Genomic DNA, 18,920 nt, shown 5'->3' with positions numbered 1-18,920 from the left:
TTCTGATGGGTCCACTCCCTAGGCAATGATCCCTTTCTTAGATTAGACTGACAGGCCTCTAGGGTCAAGCACCTCCCTCTGCACCATTTTTACTTCTAATTCCTTGCCCCACCCCAATCTTCTCTTGGGAGGGCAGGCTGCACCCTACGTGCGGGAAGGGAGGATTGCTAAACTGTAGCTTCCTGGTGAAGCAAACAGGCTCATGCTCCTCAGTTTTATAAAGCTCGACAATGCCTGATTCCCTTTGCTTCCTTCTGATTAATATTTAGCTAACTACAGTAACAGGTTCATTCTCTCTACAGGTTTCCAATGAAGAGTGAACGACAATATCTACTTTTATGCATTGTCTAAATAATATTTTGTTTAAGTATAAATAAAATATTACCATCTATTCAATAATACTATCACAAAAGAATTTTCCAAAATTTATTCAGACCTCACCAGTCATTGTAAAGGATCTGTTGACACATCCCTCCCTCTGTCCTCTACCACTAAACTCAGATCAAGCCTAAAATCAAAACTAAACACCTTGTCATGCAGGTGACCCAGCAAGAACCATCTCTTACAAACAAAATAACACCAAGTATATCACTGCAGGAAACAGAATGAAAATTACAGCTTCATTCTACACCATTATCTTCCAGACTGTCTTCGTTACAACACAACTTTCTAGGGAACACTGTGCAAGTTTCCAATATTCAGCACTGGCTTCGTGGACTTATTCTTATTTTGTAACCAACTGTGCAGTTAATAGTTGTGATTAGAAAAAAAAAAAAGAGGCTACTATAAAATATATGTAAAAGAAGAGCTGCTGCTAATACCTTTGCTAGTTTTTTAACGAGGAATGAGAATCCTAATGTTCAGTGGGGAACACTATGAGCAAATGTGAGCAAAGCCCTCAGGGCTACGAGAACAGCAGTAGGAGCTTGGAATGAAAGAGAGTAAACATCTGACAAAGTTCAGTTCCGTTTGATTTCACACTCTGCCGAACAGTGGAAGCCAAAATCTCCTATTTTCTACCCAGACAGGCTAGGATGATTATCCACAATAAGAAACATTTTTTACACCTTTTATTTTATTATTTTATTTTATATTTTATTTTATTTTTTGCTTGTCAACCCCTAAATTAATAAGGGCCACCACCTTTCAGCAACTTAATCAGCAGAACTCCATCATTCTGTCGTCTCCTTAAGAAGAAAGTGTAAGGCAGGAAGCTGGGGTGGGGGAGGGTTGGATGGCAGAGAAAGAAGGAGGTGGGATAGGGACTGAGAGAAAGGAAGAGAAACGTGTGGGAAAATAATGTGAGATCTCACATATAATCTGAAGCTGAGGCAGCCATGTAATTATAAAGCTGCCTTTTCTTGCACTTGACAGCATAAGAAAAGGAGGTGAAGAGAATATTTTAAATGAAACATGACATTCCCTTATTAAAGTCTCATTTAGATTTTAAATGGCTTAGTGCTTTGCATCTACTTCCACACTCGGGCTACCCAAGGAGTAGATGTTTAATGGAAAGAGAAACTGCATTTTTTTAAACAGTATATGCACGTTTCTAAACAATTTCTTTATAAACATTTTTATGTTTATAAAAGCTTTTTATGTCGTTCAAGCAATACTTGGCCACTGTTTAGTAAGTATAAATAAACGTATTTTAGCTTACAGAGAAAATGCATGGTATGCCTTTTGTTTAAAAATAACATGATACATAATGTGTGCATTGCAATAAGAATTTATTGCCCGTTTCTGCTTCAATTCCTCTCTACTAGGCTAGCTCAAAGAAACTACACATCTGTACTAGCAGTGCTCTGTGGCCCACGTTAAGTCAGAGCATTGCATGCTGGGACCTGTAGACCCCAAACAGGAGAGCAACAGCAGTACATTTCCTGTGTGATGAGTGGTCTAACAGGTTTCAGGTATTATTTCCCATCTCACAGCAAAAGATGAACATCCATGCTTCTTCTCTGCTCCCCATACCCACTTCAACATTCCTCTCACCCTAAAGGACTCCAGACATTTCCTCCCATTGTGGGTGGGAAATGCCTCAAATTGCTGCAACTTTCATCTGCTTGATAAATATTAAAAATAATACTCATAATAATGCCTAATATTTATTAAACATTTTGCATATTGCAAAATTTCCGCACACATCTGTGTATAGATGGGTATCATTAACCTCATTTTATACAAAAAACAACAACCGAGGCTCGAAGAATGCAGTTTGCTCACAGCAAGTAAATGACAGATTCAAGATCCCAACCCAGGTCTCTGACTTTAAGTCCAGGTCTTTCCTTCCCTCCCTCCTTCCTCCTTCCTCTTTTCTTTCTTTCTTTCCCTTTGCTATTCCCTTCTCTTCCCTTTTCTCTTCCTTTCTTTTTAACAGCTTTATTGAGGTTTAATTAATGTATAATAAGTTGAATTTACTTAAAGTGTACAATTTGATGAATTTTGATGTGTATATAACAGTAAAAACATCACCATAATTTAGGTAATAAACGTATCCATTATCCCATAGTTTCCTCCTGTTACTGTGTAATTTCTCCCTCCCCCCATTACATACTCTCCCATCCCAGGAAACCACTAATCTGCTTTCTTTCATTATAGTTTTGTTTGAATTTGAGTTCATTCCCTTTTCATTGCTGAACATATTCCAGTGTATGGCTATACCACAATTTGTTTATACATTCACTTGTTGATGGACATTTAGATGAATTGTTTCCAGTTCGGGGCTAATACAAATACAGCAGCTATGGACATTCATACAGAAATCTTCGTAAGAATATATACATTCAGTTCTCTTTGGTAAATACCTAAGGGTGGAATGGCTGGACAAGTGTACGTTTAACCTTTTTAAGAAGCTGCCAAGTTGTTTTCCAAAGTGGTTCTGCCATTTCACATTGCCACAGCAGTGTGTCAGAGTTTCGGTTCATCCACATCCTCACTAACACTTAGCATGATAATTCTTTTCAACTTGCTCATTCTTTTTTTTATATATATAAATATATCTTTCTTGGTTTCAGAGAGAGGAAAGGAGAGGAAGAGATAGAAACATCAATGATGAGAGAGTCATTGATCCGCTGCCTCCTGCAGGTCCCCGACTGGGGATCGAGGCCGCAACCCGGGCATGTGCCCTGACCCGGAATCGAACCCCAATTGCCTGGATCCTAGGTTGATGCTCAACCACTGAGCTATGCCCGGCCGGGCTCAACTTGCTCATTCTGATGGGTGTTAAATGATATCTCATTGTGGCTTAATTCACATTACCCCAATGACAAATGAGGGTTAACATCTTTCCATGTGGTTATTTGCCATCATATATCTTTGTTCAAATATTTTGCCCATTTTTAATTGCATTGTTTTCTTGTTGTTGAGTTTTGAGTGTTTTTAGGTATTTTGGATACAAGTCCTTTACTGGATATGTGATTTGCAAATATTTTTTCCCAGTGTTTTTCAAAGAACATACATTCTTATTTTTGACAAAGTCAGATTTAGTCATTTTTTTCACTTATGGACCATGGTTTTGATGTTGTATCTAAGAAATCTTAGCCTAACACAAGGTAACAAATATTTCTTCCTGTGTCTTCTCTTAGAGGTTTTATAGTTTTGGGTTTACATTTTGGAATATAATATGTCTGCGGTTAATTATGAATATGGTGTAAATTATGAGCTGTATAATTTTTATTTGATTTTTTATTTCACTATTCTATATTTGATCATTATTTTTAAAATTTTACTACTTTAAAGCATCCCTCTATTCCAATATTATCAATGGGTTGTTTTTTTAAGAATGCCAAGATGAGCAAAAAATAAGAGATTCGTTTATTGTTAATCCTCACCCGAGGATATTTTTTCCATTGATTTTTAGAGAGAGGGGAAGGGAGGTAAGGGTAGAAAAAGAGGAAGAGAGATGTGAGAGAGACACATCAATTGGTTGCCTCGCATATATGCCCAGACCAGGACAGTGGATCAAACCTGCAACCCAAGTATGTGCCCTTGACCAGGAGTCAAACCTGAGACACTTCGGTGCATGGGCCAATACTAACCACTGAGCACACTTGCCAGGGCAAGAGATTTTAAAATAAAGATGATAAATAGCACAAACCAAACAATATTAAGTAACTAACAAGTTACAAGAAAAAAACCAGATTCTGTGAGAGGAGCTCACTATGCTCAAATAGAATCCTGGTGGAAGGCTGAAGCCACACTTAGCTGCCCATGGTTACTGATTCCTCTGCAGACGACAGCAATGAAGGGTAGCATAGTAAATGTGTGTTGTCCTAGAGTTCTATACAGCCAAGCACCTTACCAGAGATTGAAAAACTAAAGATAGCATCACTTATTAAAGGCAGAGTTATGTCTATCAAATTGTAAACTTTGAGCACTGTTGGTTTATAAATAACATTCTTCAAGTTTCCTTTACCTTTATCTTTTTTATCTGAATTATAAAACATGACACTGTTTTCCAGGAGGGCTACTTTTGCCCTAGGGCAAATGGGTGGAGATGTCTATGTCAACTGGAAGAGAAAGGCTTTGCCTCTTTCCAGGGATAAGTTACTTGAAACTGAAAATCCAGAATCATGTGTTTCTCTTGCTGCTCCAGGACTTTACTTTTAGCATTGAGAGGTGGGAAATTGTATTTTTTTTCCAATCTAATATTTACATATTTAGCTTTTTTTGCAACTATAAATTACAGTCACGCCCAGCAGGGTGTGGCTCAGCGGTTGAGCATCCACCTAGGATCCAGGAGATAAGGGTTCGATTCCCGGTCAGGGCACATGCCCGGGTTGCGGGCTGCAGCCGATCAATGACTCTCTCATCATTGATGTTTCTCTCTCTCTCCCTCTCCTTTCCTCTCTCTGAAATCAATAAAAATATGTTTAAAAAAAAATTACAGTCACTAGTACTCCTTTATAGTGTGTAATTCTTTATAGTGTGTTCAACTAAAGAATAAGCAAACACAGCATAGGTCAGTTTAAAAGAAATCTCAGTATTTCATGGTGTAATTTGCAAAAGAGGGAAAAAGTTTTGGGGCCACACCTTGGAAATAAATATCGAGTAACCATAAAAATAACCAGCCATTTTCCAGGTATTAGGGAGGTTCATGCATGGTCTCAGGCAGAGGGTCAGAGTTCCTCTTTCAAATACCCCAGCTCTGCCAGTGACATATCTTTTCTCAACTGTGCATCTTCCCAAAACATGCAATCAGCACCCTGCTGTTTCACGAGTCCCTGTTGAATACAGCAAATGTATGTAAAAAGTTACATACAGAAGTGATCCTGTATCTATAAAACAGAGAAATAGGGTGATAGTCTCCTAATTTAACTCTGTGTTTACAGGACTTACTCTGGCCAGTGAGAGCACTCTTTTTGGTCCTCCGCACTGGACTGCAGAAGCTTTCACAAATCAAATAGGTTGTAATCCCGCTGTCTCAACACTCAGGGTACTGCTTTTTGCAGTCTCCAAAAAGGCTGAAGCCAATTCACTTTTTGAGAATCTTAAAAATCGAAAGATATCTTCCTGATAGATTTTGTCTAAGAAAGGGCACGTTCTGTCTATTGTGGGCTCATCCTTCCAATATCTGAATTCATTCACTGTACAGAGATAAAGCAGTCTCTTCACAGTCTTTTACAATTGGCTGTGTCAACATAAGAAACATTCAAATCTGTGAAGAATTTTTGTGAGTTTATTTGAGCCAAACTGTTGACAATTGCCAGGAAGCAAAAATTTCAATGGATTGAGATAATGCTCCAGAGAATGGCAGTTTTGCACCTTATTTTATACATTACAATCAGAAGAGGAGACTATGTGGGTTACATGCAATCCATTGGTGCTGGATTGGGGAGGCGGGAGAAAGCGAAGGGGGGAATCTCTGGAATTGGATAAAAATCCATATTTCTTTTACTTAGGTGGGTATAATATAGCTAACAATCAACAATTAACTCAACAATGAGGGGATCTGTGGTCTCTGTACAGTGGTGCCTGTGCTTTGGGGGAATCCAGAAAAAGGAAAATTACTTTGACATTTCAAAGATATGTTATCGTAGATGCAAAAAGACAACAGACAGGCTCAGTTAAGGTAAAGATTGACCTTTGTCAGGGAAGATTCCAGCCTAGGACATGACTACCCACCATAAACCACTTTTAGTTTGAAAGTTTTCATTTTGGTCCATCCTTTGTGGTTCCTTTAGGTCTCTTGAGTTTGCAAGACCACCACACAGGTCTTCCTTGAGTAGTCAGGTTAGCATGTGGCCCCTTTTCGTTCACAGCTTTATCACATTGAGGTCCTGGTGACTGCCACTCATAGCACTGCCTACACTTTGATTTCTTGTGGGCTCCTTTTTAAAAGGTGTCTTTTCACCTGGCAAAGGCTCTTGTTAGGTGATGTTGGAGAACTGGACAATACAAGTATTTTCAATGAAGTTACTTTAGCATGAAGTACATCAATTTTTCCTTGTGCTTCTTTTAGCTGTTTTTCTGCTGTTGCCTGCTTGACATTTGCTTTTCTCACTATCTTACGAGCTTCATCAAATAGACTAGCTGTGAGGTCCTCCAATTCCTGTCAAACTTGATCTCATACTTCAGAAAGCCTCTCACACTCTTAATCTTTTAACTTCAGTTCCCTCTGAGCTTTTGCAAGTTTTTCTTTTAATCTTTCATAGCCCTTTTCTCTGACTTCCAAACAGATGGGCTTCGTAAACAGGACAGGCTATTAGTACTCAACCCGAAAATATCATCACTGACATCATAAGCTTCTGTTGTAGAAGCACCCTGCAAAACCCTCTCTGCACTATAGTTGTCCTTTCTCATAGTTACTTTAGTTGGCAGCTGTTATACCAGAGGTAGAACAAAGTGCTGGATCTGTAACATAGATGCCAGTGAAGTAGTCTGCTTCTGAGCTTCCGATTCATTCATGCCAAGAAGGTCTGGAGAAGTGGGTGAAGCAAGGTTTACTTCATGGAAACCTTCCAACGGGTCATTAGCCAGAGCAAAAGCCTCATCATAAGATACCTTGATGAACCCATGGAGACCACTGCCTGCACTCAGAGATGCTCACAGGACCACACAGAGCTCACCAGAGCAGCAAGAGGTGGGGAGGACATTGGGTTTACCCACTACACTCAGCTGGGGTGGGGCTCACTCTGGGATATTGTATTTTTTACATAAGTCTGAAGTCACTGGGTCTGTAACTTAAATTCTTCACCAAACCCCATGTTAATCAAGAGATCAGCATGCATCTTTCCAGAAAAAAAAAAGAAAGAAAGACTGGAAAAAATGTGACAAGTTAGGAGCTACAGGAATTAGTGGAAAGTAAATATTCTCTTCAGAAATGGATAACTTTGGAAGGAAAAGTTAAGCAAAATAAAGGAAAAAATAGTCAAAGAGAAAGACTGCAATTTGAAATATACAATTTAAACTTGAAATTAAATTACTGGTATCTATGATTATTATTTTAAAAATATTTCTCATAATGTTACCGAACTCAGGTTCGCCTGCCTACCCCATTGGAAGCCAAACTCCTAACACAAGTCTTGGTGAAAAAGGAAGGAGGTTTATTCCAGTGCCTGCATCTTGAGAAAATGAGGGATTTTTCCCAGTCCTCAAAAACCCATTTTCAGATCTCAGTGCAGACAGAGGATTTTATGAGGGAGAGGGAAAGCAGAACAAAGAGATCAGGGGAAAGGGGCCGTAGACATGCAGGCAGTGTAACTACTGGCCCTGATATGGATTCTCGTGGTCAGAGTCCCACAGTTAGCCACCTGGTTGAATTCCTGTGTTTGGGCAGTCTGCATTAACCAGTGCCTTGAAGGTCAGGCTGCTCCTTAGGTTCACACAGGAACTGAAACTCCTGAATTGTAAAGTATACTAAAAAAACTTTTAACATGCAAGCTCTAGCTTCAAGAGTACAATACAGTAAAACCTCAATATAATGGACTAATTCAGGTGAGGGGGTATCTGTTGAAGTCAAAAGTCCATTATATAATAAAGTACATTTTCTGACTGCTTATGTTAAAAAATTGACAAATTCATTAGTTTACCTGTTTTTACTTATGTAAACATGATTGTGTAATTAAAATTAAGTATGTATAAAAAGTTTAATTTCACAGAAAAGTTTTTTATATGCATTACAGTAACTTAAAATTGATACTTAATTGTCTAGTAAATGCGTGAATTCACCAGTCACCACAAGTAAACAATTACACACAGCTGGGGCATGGCTTAGCTCACGTCAGAACATTGGTCAGCAGGAGTTAAAAACTGCTGCAGAAAGTCATGCCACCGGACAACAGAATCAATTATTGGTCGTGATGCAGTGTGATCATGTGCTAATCATTTGCCAAGCATTGTTTAGGGGTGGTGACTCTTGAATTTAAATATGTAGACTATAGTTGTAGATATGTAAAATTTATTTATGTTGGTGAAATTACTACAGTGTTTTTTCCAACATATGGCCTTTTAACTAAAACCTGTTCAAAATAACAGTGAATTAATAACAAAAAAAAACCTTGCTAATTTAGTTACAAGCAAATCTTGGTTAAAAGCATTTTAAAATTAACAGGATGTTAATTTTCACATATACAGACCAAAAATTTTGTCCATTAAATTTAAAGACCCTTAAATCGAGGTCCACAAAATCAAGAGTTGACAGTATCAGGTTAGAGTAACAAGCTGGGTTTAACATTTACTAAGATTAGGATGGGTAGCTTTATATGAGTGTAGTGTATTCATTCTTGTTACAATAAGTTATTTCAAATATACAGAAAGTCATGAATTTATATAATTAACATTTCTGCATCCACTTCCCAAATTATCAAATCTTAATATCTTATCAAATTTATTTTTAAAAATAATACAATAGTGTAATATCATCTTTCTTGATTAAAAATTTATAAATAAGAATGAACTGTAAGGCATGAAATATATCCTTAACATACTTTCACTTCCCACAAGCTTCAGTAATTAATCATGGCATTGTTTGCTCCTATCCTCAATCAATTGATTAAAGTTGGTTAAAACAGGGGAAAAAACCATCACCATCCTTGACAAATGCACAAGAGAAGTAAACAAATGGTTCAACCTGAAGACGGGCATGGGAGGAGGGGGTGGAATTGAACTTTCTAGATTAATTAGCATGACTTTATGAATAATCACAGAACTTTTGCTTTATGAAAAATGAATAACCTCAAGCCATATTAATTGTTTTCTGTGAAAAACTCCAGGCATTTAACGAAAGGGCAAAGGTTAGAAAGAAAATTAAAAAAACCTCCTTTTTTCCTCTGAATTTTAGTAATATTTTGGAATGAAATACCAATTTAAAGTCTAATTTTCTCTGGATCAAGAGTTTTACAGTAGTTCTACCTTATCCATGGTTTTGCTCTCTGTGGTTTCAGTTACTGGCAGTCAACTGCAGTCCAAACATACTAAATAGAAAATTCCAGAAATAAACAATTCATGGTTATAAATTGTGCACTGTCCTGAGTATCGTGATAAAATCTCCGATTGCACTTTGTCCCACCTGGAATGTAAATCATCTCTTTGTCCAGTGTCTTTACTCTGTATATACTCTCTGCCCATTAGTCACTTAGTAGCCACCTCAGTTATCAAATCACTTATCAGATTGAGAGAGGGAGAGAGAAAGAAACCACATTCCCATAACTTTTATTATAGTATATTGTTATAATTGTTCTATTTTATAACCAGTTATTGTTGTTAATCTAGTACCATGCTTAATTTATAAATTAAACTTTATCATAGGTAGGTATCTATAAAAAACAACAACATTATATATAGGGTTCAGCATTCCCCAGTTTCAGGCATCCACAGGGGGTCTTGTGGATAAGAGCAAACTACTATACTGAGAAGGTATTTGCTATCTATTTTTCTGGTGATCCATGGTGTAATATTTTGCCTGCTGTTAGGTATCTCCCTCATGGAACAAAAATAGCAGAGCTGTCCTTGAGAAATGCTTTTTGATAATAACAATGCACCCTCCTGCACCCTCCACTGTAACTCTTTATTATTCCCTCAGCATTTTCCAACACTTTCTGCATCAACCAACCCAGCCAATGCCTGTGGATTCTCTGAAAGTTTCCTTCTCCAGACAAATGGTTCGCAAGACTCCCTGACACCACCTATAAACACCTATTGTTTTCTGGTCCTGAAGCAGGATGAGTAATTAAAATGTGGTTTTATTTGAAAATGTAGTAACTATAAAGAACATTTCAAGTTTTAAATATTATCTATGATTTCAACAACTTCCCAATCCTTACCTTCTCCTTAATGCTTAATATCCAGTCTTCATGTTATCTCCTATCTCATCCTAACTCTACAGCCCTGTCATCGTGGCATCTGTTTCCTTGACTAAAAATCAAGTAATAACTTTAATTCCTTCTTTTCATAGTATGTAAAATATATAAGAATCAAAGTCAAATTGCTCTCTCGGTCATCTCTCTGTTACAAAATGACTGAGCCAATCCTATCCCCTTGTTTATTTTAGTTTGTGAAGTTGTTTTGGAAAATGTATCTTCAGACTGCTCTTCAATACTAAAAACAGAGCAACTTGGCTGGGCCTGGCATGTTTGGAATTTGGAAGGAGATAAGAATCCAAGCTGTCTTCTGGCCACTTTTGTTCTATGGACCCTTGGAAGGTTTGGATGGCTGGCAAGGGTTGGAAAGGCCCACCCAGTTATGTGCTACATTGTTCTGCCTTTCATTTCTCTTCTATAGATTGGCCACTAGAAAGGCCACAGTTATCTAGACTCATGGCCAAAATGTGCTGGGTATTGTTAGAAAGGAAATATCCTCACCATTTGCTGTCCTTGCCCTCCCCTAACGCCATTTCCTTCCTTTAGAAGCTCAAAAGACCCTGTCAGAATGGTTATCATCAAGAAGTCAACAAATAACAAGTGCTGGCGAGGATATGGAGAAAAGGAAACCCTCATGCAATGCTGGTGTGAATGCAGATTGGTGCAGTCACTGTGGAAAGCAGTATGGAGTTATCTCAAAAAATTAAAAATGGAACTGCCTTATGACCCAGCAATTCTACTTCTGGGAATATATCCAAAGAAACCTGAAACAGTAATTTAAAAGAATATATGCACCCCTACGCTCATTGCAGCGTTATTTATAATAGCTAAGATATGGAAGCAGCCCTTGTGCCCATCAGTAGATGAGTGGATAAAAAAGCTGTGGTACATTTACGCAGTGGACTACTACTCTGCCATAAAAAGAAGGAAATCTTGCCTTTTATCACAGGACCTGGAGAGTATTATGCTAACTAAAATAAGCCAGTCAGACAAAGACAAATACCATATGATTTCAGTTTTATGTGGAATCTAATGAACAGAATAAACTAACAGTGGAGACAGATTCATGGATGCAGAGAACAGACTAACAGCTGTGAGAGGGGAAGGATTTGAGGTCTGGGTGAGAAGGGTGAAGGGATTAAGCAAGGTAAAAAAGAAAGATTCATGGACATAGACATCAGTATGGTAAATTGCCAGAGGGAAGGAGGCTGGGGGTGGGGGAGAAGAAGCAGTTAAATGGGGAATAAATGTTGATGGAAGAAGACTTGACTTGGGGTGGTAAACACACAATACAATATACAGATAATGTATTATAGAATTGTATACCTGAAACATATATATTTTTATTAACCAATGTCACCCCAATAAATTCAATTTAATAAAAAGAAGCTCAAAGGGCTATTTTTAAATAATAGTTAATAAGCTTAAAATTTTACTAACTGGAAATACTGGTTGTGAGAGTGTTTGTCCTAGGGTAAGTTTAATCATTTTAGGTAAAATCAAATAACTTCCAGTTGGAAGTAGAAAGGAATGACTTCTTTTATGGCATCCGTGGAATTCTGATCTAAAGCAATTATTTTATTCTAATCATCAAGGTAGAGTTTTCTCAGCCCCCATCTCTTATACTCCCAAGTATGTATCATATTCTATACTCAGTCTTGCTTCTGGGTTATATTTCTATTTGAAATCTGCCATGGCCTTCTTTATTTGAATACTTCAAAATAGTCTTTGAAAGTCTTAAAGGCTAGAGCTACACAAAATAGAAAGACCTGAGAGTGAAGAAATAAGTATATGTGTTCTACAGGATGCTTAGAAACTAGCTCATGGGGAAATGTAAAAATAAACTGTATTTTATTGAGTGTCTACTATGTTCCAAGCACTGTAGTAGAAGTTTCCATGTTACTGTATTTACTCTTCACAATGACTCTATAAAGTAAGTATTATATCCACTTTACAAATAGGAAACTGAATTTCAGAAAGGATCAAGTGTATTGTCCAAAGTCATAGATCTTTTAAGTCAAGATCTAGACCCAGGACTTTATGATGCTGGCCTTTATGATCACAACATGTATATGAGCCTTATTAGTTCACATAATGCCTTTCTTCAACCACACTCAGTAAGTATTTATTGAGTATGTATTATATGATCTTGACTGTACTAGTAAATTATGGAATAAACAATCTATACAATTTATACCCTGCTCTCAATAGCTTTAGTATGAATATATTCCATTTTTCTAAGTCAGAGCCAGTAATCATAAAAATTTGGACGGGAGGACAGGGGGAGGTACAGAGAGAAATTCAATCAATATGTTAGAAAAGGAGGATCTTGATGAACTGTTAGAGACATGGGAAATCTCATGGAAAAGGGCTAATTAAATTAATCTCCTTAATGGGCCTTATCATTTTATCTACATTCACTTTGCCCTTTACCTTCTTTCATAGAAAGTTCAATGTCAGAGTGGGACAGTCCTCTAAAAGCAACTGCAGCTCAATCCTCTCATTACACAGATGAGGCCCCTCCAGCCCAAAGAGTAAGCAACTCAGTAACGTTTACCCAGCTAAAGGGAATCAAACTTGGGCTTTGGACCTGTTCCTTGTCCAATTTTATGCTTCTTCCATATGCTATAGTGCCAGACATTCTTAACATTCATTAATTCATTCTTCAAGAAATATTAAGTCCCAAGTATGTTCTAGAGACTGAGACAGATACTGGGGAATTAACAGGGAACATACTAGGTGTGGTCCCTGCCTTCCAGGGCTTATATTTTGGTAACGATTCTCACACCCATCTGCCACATAGCTAATAATAAAGGCACAGAAAAGAGATACAGAACATTTGTGTCTCCTTCCTGAAGTTTAAGTGACAGTTCTGTGAGTATTAGTTTTTTCTCATATAAATGTTTCCTTTTAACTCTCTGAATTCCATGACTATTGTCTATGCTAGAGGAAGATGAGAAGGAATTGTTTAGATCAGTGGTTCTCACACTTCAAAATCATTTGGAAGACCTGTTAAAAAAAAGACAGATTGTTAGGCTCTACCCCAGAGTTTGTGATATAGAATAGGTCAGGGCTGTGCCCCAAGAATTTGCGTTTCTAACAATTTCTTGATGATGCTGATGCTGGTGTGGGGACCACACTTAGAGAACCACTGGTTTACACCACCCGCAGAATGATCAGTCTCCTACATGAAACTCAGGACAAAGTAGATGGCTCTTATCATCTCTTACTGGTGGTGATGAGGCTTGTTGTCCTGATTTTACACGAGGAAGCTGAGGCAAGTGAAAAAGTAATGGCTTGTCCAGGAACAGCTGTGTGTCGCCTGACTGATAATGAATGCAAGAGGTCAGCTTTCTCCAAGCAAATTGAAAAGGTGTTACAAAAACTAATACTTAGATCCTTATGGAATATTCCCATCTGAGAAGTGTTAAAAAAAACTGATGAACTCATTCTTTCCAACCTGATTCTTGAACTACAACAATTAATTTTTGTAATCCCTACTCTCAGCGGTTACACTCATTTCGATGAGAAACAGAGTGGTTAGTGAAGAATGATTTAGACTGAGGGTCAGGAGACCCACATTCTGGTCCAGGCATAGGCACTGGGTATTTAAACTGGCCGAATTAAAGTAACTGGGTTCACTTCCTTCATCTGTGAATTGAATGATTGGAAAGATGCAGTCTAAAATTTCATAAAGCTCCACCATCTTGCAATTCCTTCTTGTTTCCCAGGTTATGAACGGACTAACAAATGGACTAAAAGGACGGGTGGAGCCGCAAGTGATAAAGCTCTAAGTGCCAGAGTCTCTTCTGAAAATAGACTGAGAGAGAGCCTCATCATCTCACAGCTGAACCTGCAGCTCAGCAGGGCAATGACTGAAATTCTGCTCTCTTGAAGCTGATCGGTTTATTCACTGTTTACACTGATAAAGGAAAAGTGTTCTGGTCCCCTGGCAGCACATTTGTACCTGCTCTAAAAAGCAGGCTATTGTTGTGATCCAGTTACAAACAGGAACAACAATAATCTACGTAGGAACGCCATGCTTCATGTGAAAATAACATTTACCAAAGAAATGCGAGCCACAAAACCCACCTAAGTAGCTCATTTTATTCAGTCAAGGTTAACTGAATGCCAAGGGATGGGAGAGGGAAAGGCATATGGCTTGCCAACTCAGCAAAGCTTAAAAACCAGCAGCAATGCACCAACTTAAATGTATATGAATTTCTGTGCTTACGCAGAAAAGAATTTAATATTCCCAAAGCTGAAGAAGCCAACCAAGGACATAACTGATTGATGTAAATGTTTTTAATTCCAGCCAGACAAAAACCAGAAGACATATAGTGAGGTGCTAAAAGATAGGGATTCCTATCCCCCATGTATCGCCACATATTAGAAACAAGCTCAGAGAACATGTAAAATGAACATGAGTTTTCTGGGCATTTGCAGGAATAGACCAAATCAGCAAATAACTACCAAATCAGTCCTACACAATCTTTTTAGGGCCATCTTGAGCCACTGCTGTTGAACTTCATTCATTTGATCCTGATGAGACCCAAATCCCCTTTAAATGGAGTGGTTGCACTTCCAACAGCTCTTCCCACTTCTCCTGCACAGAATCTTACTCCGTTTTACACCTGATGATCTTTCTGACACAGTACTGTCCCTGCCTGTTAGCTCCACTCACAAAACAATCCAAATTAGGAATGAGCCCTGTGGCCTTCAAGAAGTGATGGGCCGTAACTTCTGCAGCCACTTCAGGCTTTGCCTACTTTCCCGTCAAGGATCCAGGAATTTTTCAGAAAGCAAAATAAAGCCTGAAGCACACAAAGCTATAAATCAGGATCAGGAAACAAGGTCATGCATTTAACAGTACATGATCCAAAAGCATGCTGTGCCAAATTGGCAGTTAGTCACTTAAGTTGACATAATATGTACTTGGGTTCACACTTTATTTTTACCATTTGCCCTTATTGCCTTCTCCTTCCTGGGAATTTCCTTCCAGCTTAATAGCTTCCTACATGCTTGCCTTTGTTTGATAATCATTTGAAGACACTGCTTTAAAATCATCTTTCTCCCTTTCTCCTTTATCTCTACAGAACAGCAAGGCACCTCCAGAGCTATCTGTGCTGAGGTAGGTGATTAACTAGCTCATAGATTGTCCTATATTAGCATCAGCATTGTCTTCTTAGCCACACCACATGAGAGTAGTGATGAAGGAAGGGAGAGATACAAATTGAAGGAATTGCTTAAATAAAAAGCATTATTAACTGAGAGGGGAGACCAATAATACAAAACATTTGCTTTCATAAAAAAAGAATTACTGTGGAGAGAAAAAAACGGGAGCTTGAGTAAAGTTTTATATGAATTCATACCTCAAAAGTTATATATAATTACAGTATACCCTTCTCTTTACTCATGCTAATATGTTTAAATTGAATTTCAACCAAAGAATTTTTCAAAATGCTTTCAACCTAGCATATCCTAAAAGGCACAGCACTGTGGAGGCTCTTTATGGGTTTCTATTGTCTAATCCTTCTGGAATAATCTCCTAGCTAGATTGGACAAAGCCCTTCAGCAGCAGCAACAAAAATCTAACAACTATGCCACACTTCCAGCAGCCTCTAGGAAATGAATGCAAAATATTTGTCTCCTGGCAAAGCTCCATGCCCCTGAAATGAAGTAATTTATTTGCAGGCCATCCTGCCTTCTGCCATGCTGGCTTCAAATACCAGATAGCACATGACTTATCATCCCACCCCACACAGGCATCCTACTGGTGAGCCTGAGCAGCACACAGCTGGATTTTGCTGGAGAGTCACATCTACCATGTAGGAGACTATCATAATTGATCTCTATATGTTCATCATTTGCAGATAAAAGATAACAAATGAACATGCAGACTTCCCATAAAGTCTCACTGGTATTGAGGACCCTTTAAACACAGCCAGCAGTTCATAAAGAGAGCAACAAGAATGACTTGGATGTTAATGGACAGACTAATGAATATATAATACAGGAATCATTGGGTTCTAAAAGAAAACTCATCTGAGCTAAGACATTGACATGCTAGACACTTTGACCAAGATACCTGACCTCTCTAAGCCTCAATTAGCTGAACAGTAAAATTGAATGAAGCAAAAACCTTGATAAAAATTAGATGTTGGATTTAATTTACTGTGATGAGCTTTCAGGATTAATTTACAATTCCGAAGAGAACACTCAAAACACAAAGCAAAGATCAAAAGTGCCAGTACAGGAGTGAGTTGTATCACTTTAGCTGTCAAACATATTATACAGTCTCTTAAATCAGCCTTCGTAGCATTCTATTAATGTAAAGCACACTACATAACGGCAATTTAAATATTTTATATTGGAAATACGGTGTGCTATGTAGTTTTAAGGAGAGGAGGTTTAAATTTTATTTAGCTCCCTACATGATCTAAAAATAATACCTTTTCCTAGAAATTGTTTTAAAGAAAACCTACTCTGTATGTTTCAGTTACAGGGAAAGGCTTACCAAGTGCTCTGAGTTCCAAAGAAAATTAACGTAGACTGTAGGGGGGTAATGAGAACTTTTACACTTCTAAGTTATGTAATTAGTTCCTGAGTACTCAAGAATATTTAAAATGCAAATTGCTGATTGGAATGGGGGCAAAAATGAAGTACAAAAAGGATAGACTAAGATACCACTTAGTAACCCAGTGAACACTGATGGAATGGGGGGGAGGGGGGATTCTACCTTTTCACGCTTCAAGCACTTAAGATTTTAAGGAGCAGGTGAAAAAAATGTTTTTTCCTCTGATTTTACAAATAGATACAGGGTCCTTGACTCCCTTTTCTTTATTTAAAATCTGAAATGACCTCAAGTAAACCAGGCTTCCACCTTTATCACCACTATCTATACATGTCTCCACTCCAATGTCTACACATATCCAATATATGTCTCCACTCCAGACACTTTCGGGATCCAAATTTCTGTCCAACTTTTCCCAAATTTTTGAAAAATCCTTAGAAATTGTGTCTATTTTCCCCACACCTAATACCATTATACGTCCCTGTTTGGGACAGTTCCAACTGATGCCTGTTGTCCTGGGGCAATCATTAATAGTGAGTACTTCCTTTCACACTCACAGAGTCCAATTGGAAAGATAACTTACATGGTCGCTGTATCCACATTCTCCACCTCCCCCACTCCACCCACCCCAGCAGTCAGACTGCTGAAATAATCTATTAACGGGACTTCCAATCTCCATGTTGTCCTTTCCTTCCTCTAATTCACTCAGCACACCATTCATGCCAGGTGATTTTTATAAAGTAAAAATTTAATAAGGTCTCTCCCCTGCTTCATTGGATTTGCCTGCTTCCAGAAAAAAATTTAGAGTACTAAAATTCATCCATGATTTGACTTCATTCAGTATATCTCCCATTACACGTTTGTTGAATTAAACAATATTAGAACTTCCTTGTTAATAATAATAATGCAAACTTAGAGTTAGTTTTACCAGACTTAAGTGTTAAAGAATCAATATTGTAGGTTCTGACCAACTTATTTTCTTGTAAAAGAGGAATATAGGAATTCCGGGACATTACAGTCCCCAGTAGTTGTGTTTCAAAAAACTGTCAGTCTTTTTGTATTTTTAAACAACTTTATGTTTTGAATGTACTAGGGGAGATTTCTATTTAAAATAGCCCTGTAGAAAATCCTTCTCAATGACAAGTATTCTCTTATAATGTATATTTTCTGTTTGCTAACTTCTCATTTTCATAAGTTTTCTAACTATTTCTAAAACTTTCTGATATCTCACATTAGACAAACCTATAAGGAATCTCAGGGATGGGAAATTTCTAAAGGTCAATCCTGTCTGGTATTTAGTTGAGTCTTTCTACAATAGTGTTTCTCAGCTTTGGGATATGTTAGAATCACCCAAAGAGCTTTTAAAAAATGCAGATGCTTGGGCACCCCACCCGTGACTTAATCAATCAGAATCTTCAGATATGAGGCCAAAACAGGTGTGTTTGCTGATGCTCCCTGAAGTTGGACAGTGATGAGCAGCATCCAGATCATGATATAATACCCAGAGAAGTGACAAACCAGCAGAATCAAAACTTACTTGATTTCAACATGAAAATAAACTAATAAACCAGTTGTTAAGTAAGCAAAGTTGCTGCTTGGAAAATGAGTGGCATGGTATGTAAGAAACTATTTAAAATAAGTAAATATTTTTAAACTTTGGTTTATTTCTAATTATCTTGCTTCATACTATCAAAATTAGTCAAATTTTACATGATCCTAGAACTATGTTTACACATGCTAAGAGCATGCTACAGCTAAGTATATTATAAATTTGTGTACATAAAAAGCTGTTAAGAGAAAACTGGATGTGGAGTTCAAACTGGATTTCTATCATGATCATGTAAGTTTTAAACGATACATATAGTTTTGTTTATTATATTGATTGTGATACAACTGATCTGGGTGGTTTTAAAGACACATTCACATACACTGGCATGTTAACTGTGAGCCAATATACATAACTAAGAAAGCTAGTCAGGCAGCCAAAAGTGCTTCCTTACAGGAGCTTTTAGTGAATCCAAATTTCCCACAACCACTTGACCGGC

The 18,920-nt window shown here is 37.7% G+C and overlaps 1 protein-coding gene and 1 pseudogene across 2 annotated transcripts in view; both read right to left on the bottom strand.

Annotated features, from left to right (window-relative positions):
• The window catches only part of LHFPL6 (LHFPL tetraspan subfamily member 6), a 244,932-nt gene that overhangs the window by 155,014 nt on the left and 70,998 nt on the right, over positions 1–18,920 (bottom strand). The window lies entirely within an intron of this gene.
• On the bottom strand, positions 5,121–17,596 carry LOC308553539 (rab-3A-interacting protein pseudogene; annotated as a pseudogene). Its single transcript has 3 exons — positions 17,459–17,596; positions 6,273–7,005; positions 5,121–5,632 (listed from the first exon to the last, which is right to left on the bottom strand). The product of its transcript is annotated as a rab-3A-interacting protein pseudogene (transcript).

Source organism: Miniopterus schreibersii, assembly GCF_964146895.1.
Source record: "Miniopterus schreibersii genome assembly, chromosome: 2".
Classification (NCBI taxonomy): Eukaryota; Metazoa; Chordata; class Mammalia; order Chiroptera; family Miniopteridae; genus Miniopterus; species Miniopterus schreibersii.
The sequence above is the reverse complement of the archived record's forward strand: the minus strand, read 5'-3'. Positions and strand labels throughout refer to the sequence as shown.